The sequence below is a fragment of the Ptychodera flava genome, chromosome 18 (genome assembly GCF_041260155.1).
Source record: "Ptychodera flava strain L36383 chromosome 18, AS_Pfla_20210202, whole genome shotgun sequence".
In the NCBI taxonomy this organism is placed as follows: domain Eukaryota; kingdom Metazoa; phylum Hemichordata; class Enteropneusta; family Ptychoderidae; genus Ptychodera; species Ptychodera flava.
In genome coordinates this window covers 19,154,373-19,176,157 of record NC_091945.1, presented here as the reverse complement: position 1 = coordinate 19,176,157, position 21,785 = coordinate 19,154,373, and the positions used below count along the sequence as shown (strand labels likewise).

The 21,785-nt window shown below is 36.4% G+C and overlaps 1 protein-coding gene across 4 annotated transcripts in view; it reads left to right on the top strand.

Moving 5' to 3' along the window:
* LOC139117076 (ras-related protein Rac1-like) overlaps positions 1-17,126 on the top strand; it is a 51,872-nt gene extending 34,746 nt beyond the window's left edge. For all 4 annotated transcript variants that reach the window (XM_070679908.1, XM_070679907.1, XM_070679906.1 and 1 more), the window contains exon 8: positions 16,949-17,126. The gene's annotated coding sequence lies outside the window, so the exon portion shown is untranslated. The remainder of the gene's footprint in view (positions 1-16,948) is intronic.
* Positions 17,127-21,785: the final 4,659 nt, after the last annotated feature.

Below are 21,785 nucleotides of genomic sequence, written 5' to 3'. Positions count from 1 at the left end.
CAGTGGACGACATACAATTGGCAAACCACATGACAATATAACATTTATATATTTGCATAATAATCTTCACTTACATGAAATTAACATTAAGTAAAACGAATACCTACCCGTCCTCTTAAACTTTTGGGCAACGCTTTATGCCTATCTATTTTGACTGTAAATTCCAACGAGTTTTAAGTTTGCGATTACCATTAGTCCGTTGATATTGTGATTTTCGAGGATACGCACATGAGGGTCTTCTTTCAGTCTTCATCATTTGGTTCCATTCTCCAAAGTCTACCGTCGGCTCATTCTCCGTACAGAGATTATAGCTAACCTAGCTAGGGGGTCTTACTGGCCGCTCTAATAGCTAGCTTAGAATTATCCGCGCTAGAATCTCTGTACGGAGAATGCCGTCGGCTGTGCTGTGCTGATTGGAAGCATCTGAGCTGCAGTGATTATTTCTGTGTTTCGTAGGAAAAGCCGAACCTCTAATAACGAGAATTCATAATATGACAAATCAGAAAATCAAATGCACTTAAGATAGTAAGTGCCTCAAAACTCAACGACTAATTTACTTCTACTCAAACTTTCTTCATAGTCTTCCAGCCATACTCTTCCAAATCAAGAATAAAATCAAAGGTCACCTTTTAATTTTGGTACTAGAGAAACAAATTTGCAAACATTTACCGATATATGAAATTCTAAATGGCCGCCACCCCTTGTCGATTACTAAGGCGGTGACAATTTTCCTCACTCCAAGGGCTTCAAAACTTAGGGTGCACATAAAAGGCTCCGAAGCGTATTCTACCTTAAAATGCCCTTCTTTGATCGACTACTATACCACTTTTTGCCGTTAGGTAGACAGAAATTGTTGTAACAGAGATGTTTAGTAACTATTATAAACAATTAGATCATCTTGAATTTTTCGCGTTTTTTTTTTTAATTACAAACGCTGGTGAAAGTTTGCAATCTAATGAATGACATTCTGAACATTCAAAATGAATTTTGGAAAATACGCGTTCATAGATTTCACATAGACTACCATGTATAGTGAATCAACATTATCGATGAAATCCAAAAATCGATTATTTTGTAAACACATGCATTTTGTACCTGCTACTTCAAGCAAAGCACATTAACATGAATCATAACACACATATAAATGTAGAGATATAGCTTGTTTTTATGGGGAAAATGTTAATAGTTTGCCCAATAGACTCCTATTTATGATTATTTAATATTTTTTGACTATCTATACTGTTTTTCTGTTTTGGGTTGTTTTTCCTTCCGCTCATCGTAATGTGTGCGTTCTACTGTAAACTTGCTCACATTGCCGTCCAGCAGCGGAGAAAATCCATGCCCTTCACAACATTTCCATCACCTCGCGGAACGACATAGTGACTGTCTCGGCATCAACCAGCAACGGCAGCTTCGTCCAGCCAGTCCGTGCACTCGTCCCCTGTCCAACAAAATCAATTGAAAATGTTCAAAAGGAGATGAGAACGACCACGATTCTGGTGATGATCCTTGGCGTGTTTGCTATTTGCTGGCTACCTTTCGCTCACGTTAGTCCTGGAGTATATCTATTCCACATTCGAAAGCGGTGTTCTGGGAATTATCACATTTTCGATGGGAATGGGCAACTCCGCTCTTAATCCAGCCTTCTACGCTTTGAGAGAGGTTCCTTTGAGGAAAACATTAAAGGCAATTCTCAAATGCCAAAAAAGTGTCATGATCTGAGATATTGGACAAGCTTCCCTGTAGTCTTGAACTTCACATAACACTCGAATCAGAAATGTTTGCCCAACTAGGTCGTCTAATAAACAACCGCTCTTTTTAAAATACAAACCATAAATCCCCAACATTTCAGCATTATGACTTAGGTAGTGAGTAAAATTAGAAATGGAGACCTAAATTTTGCGGAAGGATACACTAGCTAACATTTCTCTCATGTTACTGTATTTCTTCCTAATTTTGAAGCATGTGGAGTAACCAAGTTTTTTACCGTCTTGTTTCTGTGAAAATGAAAATGTAATATTCCTCGTAGATTTAAATATTAACCCTATGAGAAACAACAAATTTTTGATTTTGCAGAAACAAAAAGTTAAAAATGGTAGGTAATTTCAAATACTGGTTAAAGTTTCGGTTATTTGTTTCCCTTATCTATATCCTGTTCGTCATTCTTGTCATTAAAGAGACTTGGGGTACTTTTAGCAATTTGCTGTAGCCTACTGTTTCTATTAGTGCAAGATGCGAGGTATAATGCTATTCAAATATGCAGATTACATTAATGAGCATTGTTTCGGTATTAAAATTCTATGCTAATGACCCTTAATCAATGTGGAATATTCATGTACCTCGGATCTTGCATTGTATATACTGTTTCGAGGCTTTAACAAACGTTTGAAAATTTAAACTTCTCTTCGCCATGTGATGCTAGGAATATGTTGTAATAGCGTGGATTGACCATGGAAGGGTGGTCCTACATATACATCCCTAGCTCTTGCAGTAGTTCTTGTTGACATTGAGTATTTACGTGGTTTAGACAGTCTTTTTTATTGAAAGAGTTTTCAAGTTTGTTGGTTTGCTTTCAGATAAAGCTCATAAATATCCTACCCCTTTAACATATATTGGTGTGTGTCTTATAAATTGTACATGTAGCAGTAGTATAACACATAATGTAATATGACAGAACCCCATGACCTGTGAGTGCAAGCGCGCCGTACTAGCGGTATTTGTACGAGTGCTGCGATGTATTCGGCGGCCCGCTCGTGAAAGGACTGCCTATTACACCACAGCACGAGTCAGAAAAGCGATAAAACCTTCAGGAAGTGACATGATCTTGGTGTAATGACTGTCACTATACATCCTGTCATGAGTACGGTGCCAGAGGTTCTAAAAACAGACGACGGTATCTTGACAGTATGGATCGATACGAGTGAAATATTTGGGAGAGTTGATGATATATATAGTACCACACATGTACAAGTATGGACTACATCTAAAGAGACAACTGAAAACCTAAAAGAAGACTTTGAACTAGAGAGAAAAAACCGCGCAAAACAAAAAGGACAATCGAAAGAGAAGGTCAGGAGATTTCTTTGCAACGTGGCACAAATTATGACTATAGCCCTAGACGTGCTCAGATGTTAATATTTACCCATAAGTGAGAAAGATTTTGTTCGGTTGTTTCCTTCACTTTGTGAGTAGGAACTTAGTACGGAAACGAACTTTGATTAATAAACGTTCAGGCACTCTCTTCAATATCGGAGAATCTTATACTACGGTCACAGATCCACTTTGGATTAACGTGTCAAATTGCCTATGCCGATACTTGAATTTCAAAATGTCCGCTTTCGAGTCTACGTAAAGCTGGTTTGAATTCGGTGCCACAACTCCATTTTTGAGACAGTTTTACCTTAGAAAACAGCTTCTCATTTTGATTGCAATAATAAAAGAGTTACATTACAGATCAAGTGCAAACAAGTGTTCAGCTATCGGTCCTGAAGAGTTCCCTCTGCTGGTTTTCTGTAACTTGCGAGTTGGTAACTTTGAAATGTGATACCAAAGTGATACCAAAGTGAATCATTTACATTTTATGTGTTATCAAAGTTCATCGTTTACATTTTATGTACAATGTGTGTATTTCAAATGCAGAGTTGTGTCAATGAATTGGAAAGCACTATAACTTTAGTAGTTCAGAAAGTACTGCATAATAAGGTTGCCAGAAAAAGCACCTCCTAGGTGGATTTAACCTTTGGAATGAATCACATTGACACATAAGTCGAGGAAATGAATCTTTGATTGTTCCTAATCATGTGCAATAAATGCATCTTTATTGATATATGTGAGATAAGAGACTTTTCAAATAGGGTAAAGGCAAATTCTATTCTAAAGATTCCTGTTTTTAATTTTTCATCGATCTTATCGTGCCCCATGCAATTGATAAAAAATCAAGGTACTAATACGATTATTTTTATAATGTACAAGGACCGTGTTAAATACATACACAATAATGATGTATGATCACTACTTTATTGATTTCTGTAATGTCTTTTTTTTTTCTCAGATTTAATGAGACATGTATTTGAAAAGTTTTGATAACTCCAATAAAAACGTTAAAAAAAAAGAAAAAAAAAAAGATGTAAATTTGCAGTGGAAGGTCAAGAGCTGGAGACAAGGACGTCAGGATAATAAAAATAAGAGGTTAAGATAGAAAAGATTTGTCAATCTATCTGTAACATTGATGCCAACACCATTCGCTTGATAACATTGCTGACGATACATTGCCGGAGACACACAAAAGTGACGTAAGTATATATATATATATATATATATATATATATATATATATATATATATATATATATATATATATATATATATATATATATATATATATATATATATATAATTTCCAGCATTTTCCAACATTGTTGCAAAAATTGATATACAAAGTTGCAAATTGATTGTTCTATTTTGTTTGAAGATCCATCGAAAACACAGTATTTTGCTGACTATAACAAGTGAAGTCGCTTTTACTTCGTTCTGAAGTGATCGCAGATAAAATTTTACCCACAGAAATATCCAGGTTGATGTAAATAACAGAAAAAACAACATAAAGTTAAAATTATATTCAGCGTGAAATTTTATACAATTTTCTCAGTGACCTCATTGTACATAGATTCGTCAAAAAGCTATATTATTATTTATTTATTATTTAATATTATTAAACATTTATTGCTCTCGATAACTCCATGGGTTTTTTACAATAAACCTCTTTTCAGGAGGTCGAGACACATAAAAACAACATTTCCACATGGAAAAAACTACTTAACAAAAGACATGTTAAGTACAATCAAACGTTTTCAAAAATAGCAAAGACAAAGATAAAGACAAAAACTTTAAACGCACTAGAATTACAAAGATCTGTCTTCTAGAAACTGAGTTAAATTAAAGCTGCAAGCAGCGTTGGTGGGGCCCAAGCGGATAACATAATTGAAAGATCTTGCACTAACGATATTATGTGTAAAATTCGATCTTGGAAAAGTATGATTTTGAACATCATCTCATAGTTACTGTACGTGTCAGTGGGAATTGCATGTTTTACGTAAAATCCAATATGGCGACCAAATATGAAGGGTGTAGCACTTGTGGTTACTGAGTTATGGACATATACTCATATTTAAGGGCAAAGGTCATCGAGGTCACGTGACATTTTGTCAAAAAAATTGTAATGCTAAGTTATCCCTATATACCAAAAATCAGACCTCTTGCTCTATTGGCTGGCTCAGAATTAGATATGCGCATAATTAATGAGGTACAGGATGTGGTGTCATAAGGTCTCCCATCATACCAAATATGAAGGGTGTAGCACTTGTGGTTACTGAGTTATTGACATATACGTATATTCAAGGTCAAAGGTCATGAAGGTCACGTGACATTTTGTCAAAAAAATTGTATTGGTAAGTTATCCCTATATACCAAAAATCAGACCTTTAGCTCTATTGGCTGGCTGAGAATTAGATATGCGCATAATTAATGAGGTACAGGATGTGGTGTCATAAGGTCTCCCATCATACCAAATATGAAGGGTGTAGCACTTGTGGTTACTGAGTTATGGACATATACGTATATTCAAGGTCAAAGGTCATCGAGGTCACGTGATATTTTGTCAAAAAAATTGTATTGCTAAGTTATCCCTATATACCAAAAATCAGACCTCTAGCTCTATTGGCTGGCTTAGAATTAGATATGCGCATAATTAATGAGGTACAGGATGTGGTGTCATAAGGTCTCCCATCATACCAAATATGAAGGGTGTAGCACTTGTGGTTACTGAGTTATGGACATATACGTATATTTTAGGTCAAAGGTCATCGAGGTCACGTGACATTTTGTCAAAAAAATTGTATTGGTAAGTTATCCCTATATACCAAAAATCAGACCTTTAGCTCTATTGGCTGGCTTAGAATTAGATATGCGCATAATTAATGAGGTACAGGATGTGGTGTCATAAGGTCTCCCATCATACCAAATATGAAGGGTGTAGCACTTGTGGTTACTGAGTTATGGACATATACGTATATTCAAGGTCAAAGGTCATCGAGGTCACGTGATATTTTGTCAAAAAAATTGTATTGCTAAGTTATCCCTATATACCAAAAATCAGACCTCTAGCTCTATTGGCTGGCTCAGAATTAGATATGCGCATAATTAATGAGGTACAGGATGTGGTGTCATAAGGTCTCCCATCATACCAAATATGAAGGGTGTAGCACTTGTGGTTACTGAGTTATGGACATATACGTATTTTTAAGGTCAAAGGTCATCGAGGTCACATGACATTTTGTCAAAAAAATTGTATTGCTAAGTTATGCCTATATACCAAAAATCAGACCTCTAGCTCTATTGGCTTGCCCAGAATTAGATATGTGCATATTTAATGAGGTACCGGATATAGCACCATAAGGTCTCCCATCCTACCAAATATGAAGATTAGCACTTGTGGTTCCTAAGTTATGGACGTATATGTATATTTGAGGTCAAAGGTCATCGAAGGCATGTGATATTTAGTTTAAAAAATCGTTTTTCGTAGTTATCCCTATGTACCAAAAATCTGACCTCTTGCTCTATTAGATTGCCCAGAATTAGATATGACTCTTACATAGGCCAGAATAAGCCATTTGTATAGCTTAGCTGCAGAGGTATAGGGGAGGTCAAAGGTCATTGAAAAATCAGAAAAAATAATACTTTAAAAATTTTCTTCTCAAAAACTGCCTGGTTAATTTCCTTGAAATTTATTATATAGCATCTAGTAGTATGGCCTATAAAGTTTGCGAAAAGATTTTGGTGTTAGTTCTGGAGATTAAGTTTTTGAATGATTAAATTGCGATTTTTAGAAAATCCAATGTGGCGGCCAAATCATGTGACCGATCCAAATGTCTTTCGCAAACTTAAAAGAGATCACTCTAAGGATGACATGAGTAAAATTTCAGTTAAATCGGTGTGTTTGTTCTGGAGAAGAAGATTTTTAATGATTAAATTGCGATTTTCGTAAAATCCAAGATGGCGGCCAAATCATGTGACCAATCCAAATGTCTTTCTCAAACTTAAAAGAGATCACTCTAAGGATGACATGAGTAAAATTTCAGTGAAATCGGTGTGTTTGTTCTGGAGAAGAAGATTTTTAATGATTAAATTGCGAATTTCGTAAAATCCAAGATGGCGGCCAAATCATGTGACCGATCCAAACGTCTTTCGCAAACTTGAAAGAGATCACTCTAAGGACGACATGAGCAAAATTTCAGTTAAATCGGTGTTTTGGTTCTGGAGAAGACGATTTTTAATGATTAAATTGCGATTTTCGTAAAATCCAAGATGGCGGCCAAATCACGTGACCGATCCAAACGTCTTTTGCAAACTTGAAAGAGATCACTCTAAGGATGACATGAGTAAAATTTCAGTTAAATCGGTGTGTTCGTTCTGGAGAAGAAGATTTTTAATGATTAAATTGCGATTTTCGTAAATCCAAGATGGCGGGCCAAATCATGTGACTGATCCAAACGTCTTTCGCAAACTTGAAAGAGATCACTCTAAGGATGACATGAGTAAAATTTCAGTTAAATCGGTGTGTTTGTTCTGGAGAAGAAGATTTTTAATGATTAAATTGCGATTTTCGTAAAATCCAAGATGGCGCTAATGATATTATGTGCAAAATTCGATCTTGGAAGTATGATTTTGAACATCATCTCATAGTTACTGTTCGTGTCAGTGGGAATTGCATGTTTTACGTAAAATCCAGTATGGCGGCCAAATATGAAGGGTTTAGCACTTGTGGTTACTGAGTTATGGACATATACTCATATTTAAGGGCAAAGGTCATCGAGGTCACGTGAAATTTTGTCAAAAAAATTGTAATGCTAAGTTATCCCTATATACCAAAAATCAGACCTCTAGCTCTATTGGCTGGCTCAGAATTAGATATGCGCATAATTAATGAGGTACACGATGTGGTGTCATAAGGTCTCCCATCATACCAAATATGAAGGGTGTAGCACTTGTGGTTACTGAGTTATTGACATATACGTATATTCAAGGTCAAAGGTCATCGAGGTCACGTGACATTTTGTCAAAAAAATTGTATTGCTAAGTTATCCCTATATACCAAAAATCAGACCTCTAGCTCTATTGGCTGGCTCAGAATTAGATTTGTCGCATAATTAATGAGGTACAGGATGTGGCACCATAAGGTCTCCCATCATACAAATATGAAGGGTGTAGCACTTGTGGTTACTTAGTTATGAACATATACGTATATTTAAGGTCAAAGGTCATTGAGGTCACATGACAATTTGTCAAAAAAATTTTATTGCTAAGTTATGCCTATATACCAAAAATCAGACCTCTAGCTCTATTGGCTTGCCCAGAATTAGATATGTGCATATTTAATGAGGTACCGGATATGGCACCATAAGGTCTCCCATCCTACCAAATATGAAGGATGTAGCACTTGTGGTTCCTAAGTTATGGACGTATATGTATATTTGAGGTCAAAGGTCATCGAAGTCATGTGACATTTTGTTAAAAAAAATGTTTTTCGTAGTTATCCCTATATACCAAAAATCTGACCTCTTGCTCTATTAGATTGCCCAGAATTAGATATGACTCTTACATAGGCCAGAATAAGCCATTTGTATAGCTTAGCTGCAGAGGTATAGGGAGGTCAAAGGTCATTGAAAAATCAGAAAAATAATACTTTAAAAATTTTCTTCTCAAAAACTGCCTGTTAATTTCCTTGAAATTTATTATATAGCATCTAGTAGTGTGGCCTATAAAGTTTGCGAAAAGATTTTGGTGTTAGTTCTGGAGAAGAAGTTTTTGAATGATTAAATCGGATTTTTTGAAAATCCAATGTGGCGGCCAAATCATGTGACCGATCCAAATGTCTTTCGCAAACTTAAAAGAGATCACTCTAAGGATGACATGAGTAAAATTTCAGTTAAATCGGTGTGTTTGTTCTGGAGAAGAAGATTTTTAATGATTAAATTGCGATTTTCGTAAAATCCAAGATGGCGGCCAAATCATGTGACCAATCCAAATGTCTTTCGCAAACTTGAAACAGATCACTCTAAGGACGACATGAGCAAAATTTCAGTTAAATCGGTGTTTTGGTTCTGGAGAAGAAGATTTTTAATGATTAAATTGCGATTTTCGTAAAATCCAAGATGGCGGCCAAATCACGTGACCGATCCAAACGTCTTTCGCAAACTTGAAAGAGATCATTCTAAGGATGACATGAGTAAAATTTCAGTTTAATCGGTGTGTTGGTTCTGGAGAAGAAGATTTTTAATGATTAAATTGCGATTTTCGTTAAATCCAAGATGGCGGCCAAATCACGTGACCGATCCAAACGTCTTTCGCAAACTTGAAAGAGATCACTCTAAGGATGACATGAGTGAAATTTCACTTAAATCGGTGTGTTGGTTCTGGAGAAGAAGATTTTAATGATTAAATTGCGATTTTCGTAAAATCCAAGATGGCGGCCAAATCACGTGACCGATCCAAACGTCTTTCGCAAACTTGAAAGAGATCACTCTAAGGATGACATGAGTAAAATTTCAGCCAAATCTGTATGTTGGTTCTGGAGAAGAAGATTTTTAAAATTAAATCGGAATTTTTCGAAAATCCAAGATGGCCGCCAGGTCGCGCGACTATTCGAAATTTCTATACCCAGGTGCACGAGATCTCATAGGTACCTATTAGCCCTGCAAGTTTCAGAAGTTTGCTGTAAGCGGTGTTTGAGTTCTAGGTCGACAAAAAAAGAGCGGAAGAAGAAGAAGAAGAAGTAGAAGAAGAAGAAAGTTGAATTCCTATAAAACCAATAGGGGCCCAGCCGGTCGGCTTGGGCCCCTAATAAATCATTTTGACAGGCTTTAAAGTTTCTACACTATCTTGTGCTCTTAATGAAGAGGTACATTATTAAAATCTTTAGCACCTGTGACAGAAAATCAATTTAAACATATTAAAGAGAGATATCGTTGAACGAACCATGAAAACCAAGACTACACGTATCTTCATTTACACTCTAGGAAAAATACAAAGTTGACATAAAGGTAAACAAGCCTTGGAATACATAATATGTCACAAAAGATTTAGAAATAAAGTGTCGTGTGATGTTAAAATCAATAGATAGGGTAAATGTGTGGAATGTCACCGGGTTACAGCTGGGAATACACGGAATTTTTGTCACTATGACTTGATGGTTAATGAGTGCTGACTTGCAGAAAAGCGATAAAACCTTCAGGAAGTGACATGATCTTGGTGTAATGACTGTCACTATACATCCTGTCATGAGTACGGTGCCAGAGGTTATAAAATCAGACGACGGTATCTTGACAGTATGTTATTAATGAGGATATCGATACGAGTGAAATATTGGGGAGAGTTGATTATATAGTACCACAAATGCACAAGTTTGGACTACATCTAGAGATATAACTGAAAAACTAAAAGACGACTTTGAACTTGAGAGAAAAAACAGCGCAAAACAAAAAGGACAATCGAAAAGGAATGTCAGAAGATTTCTTTGCAACGTGGCACAAATTATGACTATAGCTCTAGACGTGCTCAGATGTTAATATTTACCCATAAGTGAGAGAGATTTTGTTCGGTTGTTTCCTTCAGTTTGTGAGTAGTATAACAGTTTCTGACTTGTCGAATTGCCTATATATATATATATATAATATATATATATATATATATATATATATATATATATATATATATATATATATATATATATATATATATACCTGCAGCGTAAGGCTGTAGTGAAGACATAGGCTGTCGAGCTGTGGCCTTAACTCTGCAGTGCAGCGCTGTAGAATCCGATATATTTCGAAAGTTGACTCGGACAACACTCACAACAGAACAGAGTTCCCGTCAAGTAACAAAATTAGGATGTACCTACGGGCGAAATATGTGTCACAGCAAACATCAGGGTCCTAGCTGTGACATCGCAGCGGTACTTGTGGCCCCACAATACCGCTGCGATATCAGCTATCAAAGTCAATAAGACGAAAACATTGACGACCGAGGTGGCCGCTGGCGGAGACCGGTGACGGCAGTGCTGCGCTCACTACAAGCGTATACACTGTGTGTCATCGATCGGAATCTTTCGGGCTCGCCAAGGTCGTAAACATGTGATATTTTAAAAGCCACGGCATCTCTAAGAATGATAACTACTGTTTAATCGTGTCGTTGCATTAACTTCATAAATGTAATTGTAAATATTCTAAATAACTCAAAATATTATAGCTATCCGTCGCTACCGCGGTGAAAGCTATGTCAACCGATAGCTGACTTGTCTTCGCATCGGTCCAACGCGAGACAATGATTTACACGTGACCGAATCCGTATGTTTGACTGGTGGAGATACCATTTTATGTATCAAACTTTCAGCTTGATCGGATTTATGAATGAAAGTATACCTGTACACATTTGCACATCTCCTGGGTGACGGGCCGCTTTAATGCAAGTTGTCCGCCAAATAAAACACAAAATCGCGACAAAAATCATGCAATTTGTTACAATAATTTTGGTCCATCCACATCAAGGAAAAATAAGAAGACTGTTCATGTGATATATATATATAGTCAAAAGTAGTTAAACAGCTTAAATTCACTCGGATGGAAATAAATACAGCAATGATGTAAAGTGACGTCATGCAAGTGCAAGCAATAGATCATTATGGGTTCTCTATGATTGTGTCATATGAATGATGAAGATATGACATCAGCAGGATTAGTTTATAACAATTAATATACAGCAAAGAAATAACATCATCAAAATCTCCTAGGTGTTCATCAGTTGTTTACCAAGGCGACTGTTTCGGGGATTTGAAAACAATACAGTCAACTGCCTTGACTCCCCAAGCAGTACTGATCAGGTACCACCACACCTTAAGTTATTCTGAGTCTTGTGTTATATATGATGTCTTTCGGTGTTACAGTAGATGTTTGATATATATATATATATATATATATATATATATATATATATATATATATATATGTGTGTGTGTGTGTATATATATATAGACAATTGTCTGATCGACCTGATTGTATATTCGTCATATTCGTCAAAAAGCTATAGCCGCCTCATCTTATGTACTTAAGAGCAACAATCCATACTGCTGGAAATTTACTTTTACCCTTTACCCAATAAACTCTCAAAAAGTCTTGCAAAGAAGACAGTACACAGAAACGTGACTATCAGATTTATTCTACTTCGTGCAAGCGCTTTGATCTTGTGATTCATGCAAGGTCACCTCATTTTGTGAAATACCAAGATGTCATACAAAAATTAAACCCGTCGGCCTTCCTGTTTTGTGGGATAACACACGAGTGAAGCAATACCCGGGGCTAACCGAACCATGAAAATTTGGATCAAACGATTCTGCACGAACATCAGCAGCCCAACAGATCCATTAAAAATATATTGAAGTAGGACCACGTCTTTGTATATTGTTACCATGTAAAATAACGTAATTAAACTATCTGATAATGGTGTACCGCTCCCCTGTATGTGCGTTTTTATAGGAACCTTACACCAGTAACCTCGGGATAGCATCGATCATCACAAACATTATACATCATACAATCAGTCAAGCCATATTACAATTATTATACATATATGATTTCGCATTATAATCTACACTTACATCAAATGAACATAATTGACATTAAAAACGAACTCCTACCCGTCCTTTGCCTATCTATTTTGACTTTAATTTCCTGCGAGTTGTTGTTGTTGTTGTTGTGTTTTATTTATTCAAAAAAGTGTCCTATGTGGACTTACTCACCATTTAAATAAATTACAATGAATGTTTTCTATTGCCACATCCAGCCCGCTGGCTTATAAGACACGTTGAATACCACATTCACATTGAAGAGAAAAAGGAATGCATTATTTGAAAAGTGTGCTTTTTCTTCTATAAAATGCCTTATAAATGTTTCATTACAGAATTTTGCCATAAGTATACATAACTTGCTTTTCTTGCTTAAGTCATAAAAATCTGGTATAACAGTCAATATCATGTATAAAAGTGACTTGCGGTAATCTTCATACAGAGTATAATCAAACAAAAAATGAAATTCATCTTCATAATTAAGAGGACAGAATTCGCATAACCTCTGTTCCACTGCAAGATTACTGAATCTCCCCGTTTCTATTTTAAGTGGGAGTATGCCCGTCCTAAACTGGGCCATGAGAGACCCCTTCGCATGAGACATACAGCCTGTCAAATACATTTCTTTTCCGTATTCCTTTTTAAAATACGTTCTTAGTTTTGACTTTTGTAGCACATGTAATTCCCATTTTTTAGCATGAACATTTCTTAACATTTCACGCGCTTCTTCTAATTTTATCGTTTCTCGGTTAACAAATTTATTTCGAAAGCCACTTTCTGAGAAAATACTTTGTATATCGTTAGTACATTTTTTTGTTTGCAAACTATAATCCAACAGAAAAACTGATTTCGTCATTCTGTTGTCTGGTGTTTTCAACAATCTATTCCAGAAACGTAACATATCAAGCTTTCGACGAAAACTTGGGTTATCCCACCCCATGTCTCCATTTAAAGCCAACTTTGGTGCATATTTATGTACACCTATGATATCTCAATGCTCGATCTTGTATTATATAACAGTTTTTAAACTGACCAAATCCCTATATCCCAGCACAGTAGTCTGAATTTAAACAACAAGGAATTGTACAAAGTAGAGTACTGTAATGGAAATCCTTAAATCTATGGATTTTAGAAATAACAGCTCCCAAAGCCCTTCCTGCTGTATTACATAAAATTTTTGCCGTTACTTCGTAATCTAAAAACTCATTGAAAACCACGCCTAGATTTTATACTGAGGCACTGTTTCGAAATTCTCTCCTGCATATTTAATAACAAAGTTAAACAGCCTGACACTGTTATGAACAAGTTGTGTTTCGTTTTTGTTCACTATCATTTCGTACATCATATCATCATTTTGAAGACTATGGGTGACACTGTCTGCGTGCGTCTGCGTATGAAATTCTGGTACTTTAACAGTTCCAGTTCACCCATAGCAAGAGAACGTTCTTTCCAAAGACGTGAGAAACTTACGTTACTGCCGGGTTTTCACGCTGGGCCCATCCAGCTCTGCTATTGGTTCGATTTGAAATGCGCCCACGTGACTAGATCTTTCGCGGGGCCTTTAAATCTGGAATCAAGAGACGACGAGATGCATTGAAAAACCTGCCGATTTGTCGACTTTTCATCGGCAAGAGGTAAAAATGTCTGAGTATGATTGAGAAGGACTAATGTGCTTTGACCCTACGTCGAATTTTACCGATTTCGATGCTTGCTAGGTGCATTTTTGGCGATTGAAAAAAAGTGTGTGGCAATGAAGTGACAACCCTTGGGTAATGTTAGGCTGTATTGAATTTGCAAACGCACATGTATGGTTAGGCAACAACGCACATGTATAGTTAGGCTGTATTGAACTTGCAACGCATAGTATAGTTAGGCTGCAACGCACATGTATAGTTAGGCTGTATTGAATTTCGCAGCGCATACTTTGTTCTTTTCTGCAAATACTATCAACAACAACAACAACAACAACAATAATAAAAACAACAACATCATCATCATCGGAGCCTGAGGACCCTTTGGTCATTCAGTGCCATAGCGTTGTACGCTGTACACGCGTACACTGGGCTGTACGATCGGCCTTGTGCAGTAACGCTAACAGCGCATACATGGCATCATGAAATCATGCCGCAAATATAGGCGCACTGTCAGAAATTCACGAAACTTGTCACAAGCGTTGTTCAATAGCAAGTGGTTTGACACAACAAGTATTATTTTTGTTCAAGACCTGTATCAGTGTGTTTCGGGTCACAGTCTAAAAATAGCACACAGCTGAGAGGTATAAACCATCATTGCAACGTACGAATTCAGTTGTCAATTATCATTAGTATTTATTTCTATCATACATAGATACGATGAAATTACTCTCAAAAGTGTACATTACCTCATAGCATGTTCAATTTCGCATTAAATAATCATATTTGTGAGCTTTCGAGCCCAATTTCACGACCAAGTCGCTCGAACGACGTGTATTCCGACATATTGCTTGTTTACATTCAGAACGAGGCTCTGCAGCCTATTGAATTATGCAAATTTCTGTACGTCCGCTCAAGCTGTAATAGCGGTATTTGCACGAGTGCTGCGGTGTATTCGGCGGTCGTTTCACTCTCTTCGGTTGTGAAAGGACTGCCGCCGAATACACCGCAGCACTCGTGCAAATACCTCTAGTACGGCGCGCTTGCACTCACCGGCCATGGGGTTCTGTTATTATTACATATGTTCTATCTTTTATTTGCATCATTTATCGAGAAAATCGACGATTAGTCGTGCGTACTACTTGTCTGTCAAAGCTTCAGGGCGACCCTGCGGAGTTATATAACATTGACATCACTGTAATGAGGCATCGAATCAGCTTTCAATTTTCATTGGTCAGCGCCGCCACACCCTCTATTTTGATTGGCTAAACTATTGTTTACTTGTTTATCAAGGATGACGTAAGAGGAACGTTGGAGGGCTCGTAACTCTGCTTGCGATCGCTCACACATACATACGTAGCCACAGATAGCCAAACGAAGAGAACTTTGAATATGGAACGCTTTTGATTTTTTCACATTTTGAGCTTGAAATTCTTCTAAATGATCGATACAAATAACAGTTCGAAGATTTTTACGGGAAATTTAAGATACGGCAAACGTAACTTGTCGAACGATCAAATTTCAGTGTTTAGGCTACCTTGCACAGAGATCACTGTTATCATTAGCGTGTAGGACACACAAGCACAGAGTAAACTGCATGCAAAAGTGACTTTCTATTGTAAACAGGGAATGTCCGGTGAGAAAACTACTGGCAAAAACGTCTCTGAAAATGTTAACTGTTTGTTAAATTGGCTCCGCTGCGTCCGCAGTTATGTGTTTCGATGTATGATGGCCGCCGTGGTACGGCGGCCACCGTGTATCCATGGAACTAGAAACGGACGTCGCCAGTTGTCCATGTTTTTGCTTCGCTGACAAAAAAACTGCTCTTCCGGATAATAAAAATCATCCTCACACTATAATAAGTACAGACAATTTTCTTTGTTGTAGTTTTTAATCGGTAATGCCATGCATTTTACTATAACTAGCATCGAACCAAAGTGAAATGAAATCTTGTAGACGGCATTTTTTGTGTTTACAAACAAAAATAGTTCCGGGTCAAAGTTGGTAAATACTCATTAACATAAAGGTATGGCATAATGTTTTTGGTATTGCACTGCAGTGCAAATACCGGTAGTACGCGCGCGCTTCGATGCAAGTAATCTGTGGTACATATGTAATAATTCATAAGCTTTGTGAAATTGTCAAATATAGTTTTCCTATATGCTCCATTTAGAAAGTTGCATAAAGCTAGAACATTACACATTTCAATACACCTTTAATTCAAAGGGTAAAGTCTTTTAGAAGTAATCCACTTTTCTTTCGAACAATAAACCGAATAATACCCCCTAGGATAATGCTAACTAATAATATGGTTCAGATAGTCTCTAAGATAGACCTTTTCAAAATATTTTTTAACTTGTAACAGCTTTATATTTTCTGTAAGTCCTTCTTATAATCAAACTAATCAAAATGGTTTGTTAAATTGTCATGGGGCTGATTTAGGTGCAACCTTTAATTTAAATTAAATGGAATTTTTTGAAGAATGAGAAAGTTTGCATTGTGTACACCCATTAGGTTTGCAGTGAACTTAGATCTGATACTTTCAAGTAATCCAAAGACAAGTACCACACCTTTGTATGTATGCACTAATGAAAATCATCATCACTACTATTCTTTTTCAACTGCAATATTTTTCTCTCACCAGAATAATCAGCTCAAGGGTAATGTACCAGTGAAGCCGTTTTCTAGAAATGACATGAATGATGGAAAAGTGATCGGCATTTCTAACATCATGGATGAAAGTGGCTATGAAATCACTGGTGGTACAAAAACTATGATCACAATCAGTGCAGACATTACGTTTGAGACTTTCAAACATGTGTTACAATTCCTCTACAGTGGTAAGAAACATTCTACTTAATTTCGTTTTCTGAAAACTTTCTTTCATTGTTTAGTCAGCAAGTTTCTCTCACTAATTCTCGTATGCATTCATCTGATATAGCAGATTGGCAAGTCGTCCTTTTTCCCTGCCATAAATTTATTAATATTTTGAGAGGAAATTAAAGTAGAATATGCTTTAGGCACAGATATTTTCTAACTCTCAAACTTTTAAAATAATTTTGGGTCTACCACTTGTAGATGCTCAGTTTGGAGCTCATTGAGTAAAGAAAGTTCTCTCCAGCATTTTGTGTGAGAATCAAAATTCAATTTTTCTGCCGAAAGTTTGAGCAAAATTTTAAGTATTTCAATTTTCAGCTGTGTAATACCGTAATACATTCAATTTGTGCAGATTCTGACTATCATTGCAAATGCATCGTGCGTATCCAATGTACGAAGAAGCCTTTCTGTACCTTTTGCAATTACAGTGTTTGAGTAAAAACCCTTAAAAATCCACATTTTTCTAAAGGCACATAGAAATAAACATAATTTCCATAATTTTCAATAAGAAGTTAACACAAAATGCACTACATAAAGGGTTTTTAGGTTCATTTTAACTTTGAAAGGGTTTTTAGAATTACCAAGGTGGGTCTCAACCTTAAAGGTATAGAATGTGGCTTTAATATCCTATGATAATGAATTGTTTTCATCTGCTATTTATTCTTGCATAGGTATACGTTTAATTTTGAAATGGAATCTATTACTTTTATAGCGTATGACTTTTGATAAAACAATTAGAGTTGAACTTTCTTCCTTTTTGTCCTTCACAGGCCTACCCAAGTTACCATTAAATCCATCGGATGAGTTGCTTTACAACTTGACCAAAGCTGCGCTAGCCAAAATCTTTGAACTTTCTAGGCTGGCTGAAGTTTGTAAGAATGTAACCAGTGATGAGTTCTTGAACCCAAGCATCGGCACGTACCTCAATGATTGCACTGGGGCAGTTATGAAGAAACTGTTTTTGAATAAATCAAAGTTTACTGACATTGTACTTAATGTTGGAGGTAAGTTCTATCCAGGTTTGTTCACAAGTCCACAGTTTCAATGCATTCTTTCCTGTTAAGGTAGTTTGTATTTCAAATTTGAAAGGGTTTCCATTAGGAAACATTTTACATTTCCTTTTGAAATGAAGAATAAAAATCTCGGGTCACTGCTCAAAATTTTGTACTGCATAAATAAATTATGCAACATTTACTAATACTTTAATTCGAAAAGGCTGCCATCCCACTGTTCTAGTAACTACATTGGAAAAATTAAATGATTGTTTTTTTTCAGAATTGTTCACAAAAATAAGCCATTTAAGGTAGATCACGCCTCGGGAACACATATTCAGACTCTCAAACTTTATCAATTCTATTCTGATCTGCTGCTTGTTGGGGTTCATTATAAAGCTCTCGTTGAAAGAAAACTTTTCACTTTCTTAGTTTTTCGAAAATCGAAAATTTTATTTTTCTCCATAGACGTAACACAGGGCTTATCAAACTTTTGTTCTGTCAATTGTTGGCAGGTACGACTGTGTATGATCACAAAGTTGTCCGGACTGCGAGATGCGAAGTCATGTCAGCCATGTTTGGTGGTCATTTTTCTGAAAGTTCAAATTCAAAGGTAAGATCTCCCTATCACTGAAACCAAACACATGACAGAGACTACTAAAAGTTGCCTATTACTATCTTTGAAAACAATGTCTCAATATTTGTCACAAGTGAAAGATTTTGCGAATGTGAAAATATGACAGTTTTGCTTTAACATTATAAGGGAAATACTTTGTTATTATTTTTTCAAATGTATGCTCCTTCATTGATATTTAATAATTAATGTGAAATTCTGTACTCAGGTTGAAATAAAAGACACAGAATTAGACTGCTTCTTGGCTCTGCTGGAGTACCTATACACAGACCATTCTCCAATCGAAGAGACCGACTCAGTAGGAATACTCACCCTGGCCAATCAGTTCTGTCAAGACAGATTGATTAATTTATGCGAATTGTACATCACAAAGAAGTTGAAAAGGTAGACAGCCAACAGCATTGAAAAGGCAGACATCGATGTCATTGGATTGCTCCATGTGTCACAGGTATGATTCATTTTATAATCTTAAGGCCAAAAAAAAAAAAAAAGAAATGTTTCTGGTCAGGCCTTTCTTTAAAAAATGGTGCGGCGACGCGGATTTTTTTTTTCTTCTTTTTTCTCCTCCTCAAGGGAGGGAGGAGGGTCAGTTAAAGCGCCAAAGCGTAGTGGCTAATTTGCATAATCATTTGCATATCATTAATTTATATTTGCATATGGATGTAAGCTTGCACATGCATCCACACATACATGTACACACTCACAACAAAATGCAATGGTAACACACAAGTGTGCAGTTTGAACATCATGGAAACTCTTATTACACTTAAATAAATCATCACAGTATTGTAATTACAATTGCAATTAAAACAGAAGATTCAGATTGAAACTTTGAGAGCAAGAAATGGTTCGTCTGATTGGAGTTTCATTAATACATATGTTGCTAATAAATTGTCAAAACTTGCCAACAAAGAGGAAAATTCACAAGTTTAAGCTTTACACAATTCAAATGTAATTGAGTTTTATATCATTTTTGAACGACAAACACCGCGAATAATTTTTCATCACGGGGATAGATTTCAACCAGCGCCCCCCCCCCCCCCCCCCCAACTTCTACTGCCACTGGACATCGTCGCTCGATTCTTGATTTTAAAATACCACCAAGATGATCACAAGACATGATCTAAGTACGACTAGAATCCCTCGAAAATTTGGTGTAAAATCTTTCAGACTACGTGTCAGAGTGGCACCACACGCGACGCCAGTATCAATGTCAACACGTTATAAACCCGTCGACCAACATGGCCGCCGCCATATTGAAATTTATGCAATGTGAACTCGATCGCGATCGTGATCGTACTAGGACAAAACTCATCGTTGTACAATCATAATCAACCTCACCAGTCAACTCTTGTTTCTTTTGCGATCCATTTCGTTGATCAAAGCATTGGAATGTGATCAAAGGCCCTGCTAGTGCTACACCGCCTACCTCTGTAAACACTTGTCCGCGATGTATAGGCCTACTTAGTATTAAAGGTCTTTGTTGGTCGTAATAGTCACGTCGTTCTGGAATGAAAATTTGTGAACAACCCAGCCGATTCTTCTATTGTTTTAACGTTCCTCTCAACACTTACGGACAACTTATCTGATGCATACCATACTTCACACCTTCCACCAGGTTGAAAGTTGCAGTGAGCGCTAATGTGTAGACAATGCATGCATCAGCTGGTAGCTACGCAGAGCGTGTGAACTAAAGGATGGCGGGACTATTTGAAAGCGTAACGGGGAGAATCAAAGCGTACGGGGAGAGGCGAAAGCGTAGCGGGACCGCTATGGTCTGGGGAGAACACTGAGTTTTACAGTATTATCAATATAGTAACATTTAAATTGTTCATGCATTCACTGATCATGTGCCCCAAAGAATTTTGTCTTTCTCTTCAGCCGTTTTGGTTTGGTGTATAGTAATCAGTATGTAGTTTGCCACAGCCGCCGGCCACAAACCAGGAAAAAAAAGGGTGACGCGCTGTTGTTCAAGTAACGCGCGCGCTGACCAGAAACATTTCTTTTCTTTTTTTTTGGCCTAATCACGGACGTTTGTCCTTTCCTTGGCTTGATTATCTCCTTCAACTTATAATATGAAACTCTGTTGCAAAGACTTGGATATTTGCTTTCAGGTTAAGCTAGTTTGCAAATCAAAATTGAAAGATTTGAACTTTTACACAAAGTTTCCGTGATGAGACTTGAAATCATCCTCTTTCAACATTGAGAATAAAAATCATGGGTTCACCATGCAAAAGTACTCAATATTTATCGACATATGGAATTCGAAATGGCCCCTGTTCCTGTGTTACCTCCATGGGGGAAAAATAAATTTTGATATTCACAAAAAAAGCTGGTGAAAACCTTAAAGTTTCTCAATGATCTTCAAAATGAGCTCCCATTAGTGGTAGACAAAAAAGTTTTATAAGGTTTAAGAATTTGAATATCAGTCCTTGAGGTGCATAATTCTTGAGGTGTCAAATTTTTAATTAGGTTCCAGAAAGAAGAAAACTAAGGTTCACCTACTTCTTTATAAGAGGACTATCTGTTCCTTTTTCAACAGAACCCTCACATAGATGACCCGCAGAGTTTTTTCACTTGAACTGAATTAAAAATCACATCTTAAAACTAAAATTACATCAAAATAAATACACAAAAAGATAAATACTTCATTTATAACAGAAATCTTGGTATCAAAATATAAGAGATTGAAATTGTTGAAACACCATTCAATTACACTAGCAGCATCAGAGCTAGAAACTAAGTGGAATTTGTTTTTCCTGGAACTTGTGTCAATTGATGTTTTTCAAACTAACCAATCATGGCATATCTTTTCAAAATGTCATCTGTTCTTTGAGTTCCAATACTTAGCAATACAATACAATAGATAGCTGCTATTGTATTTATGTGGTTTCTGCCTAATTCATCAATTTTAGAACAAATTTTTGAATCGGCACTTATGTAAGTATTTTTAATGTTATCATTATTTCTCCGAGTCA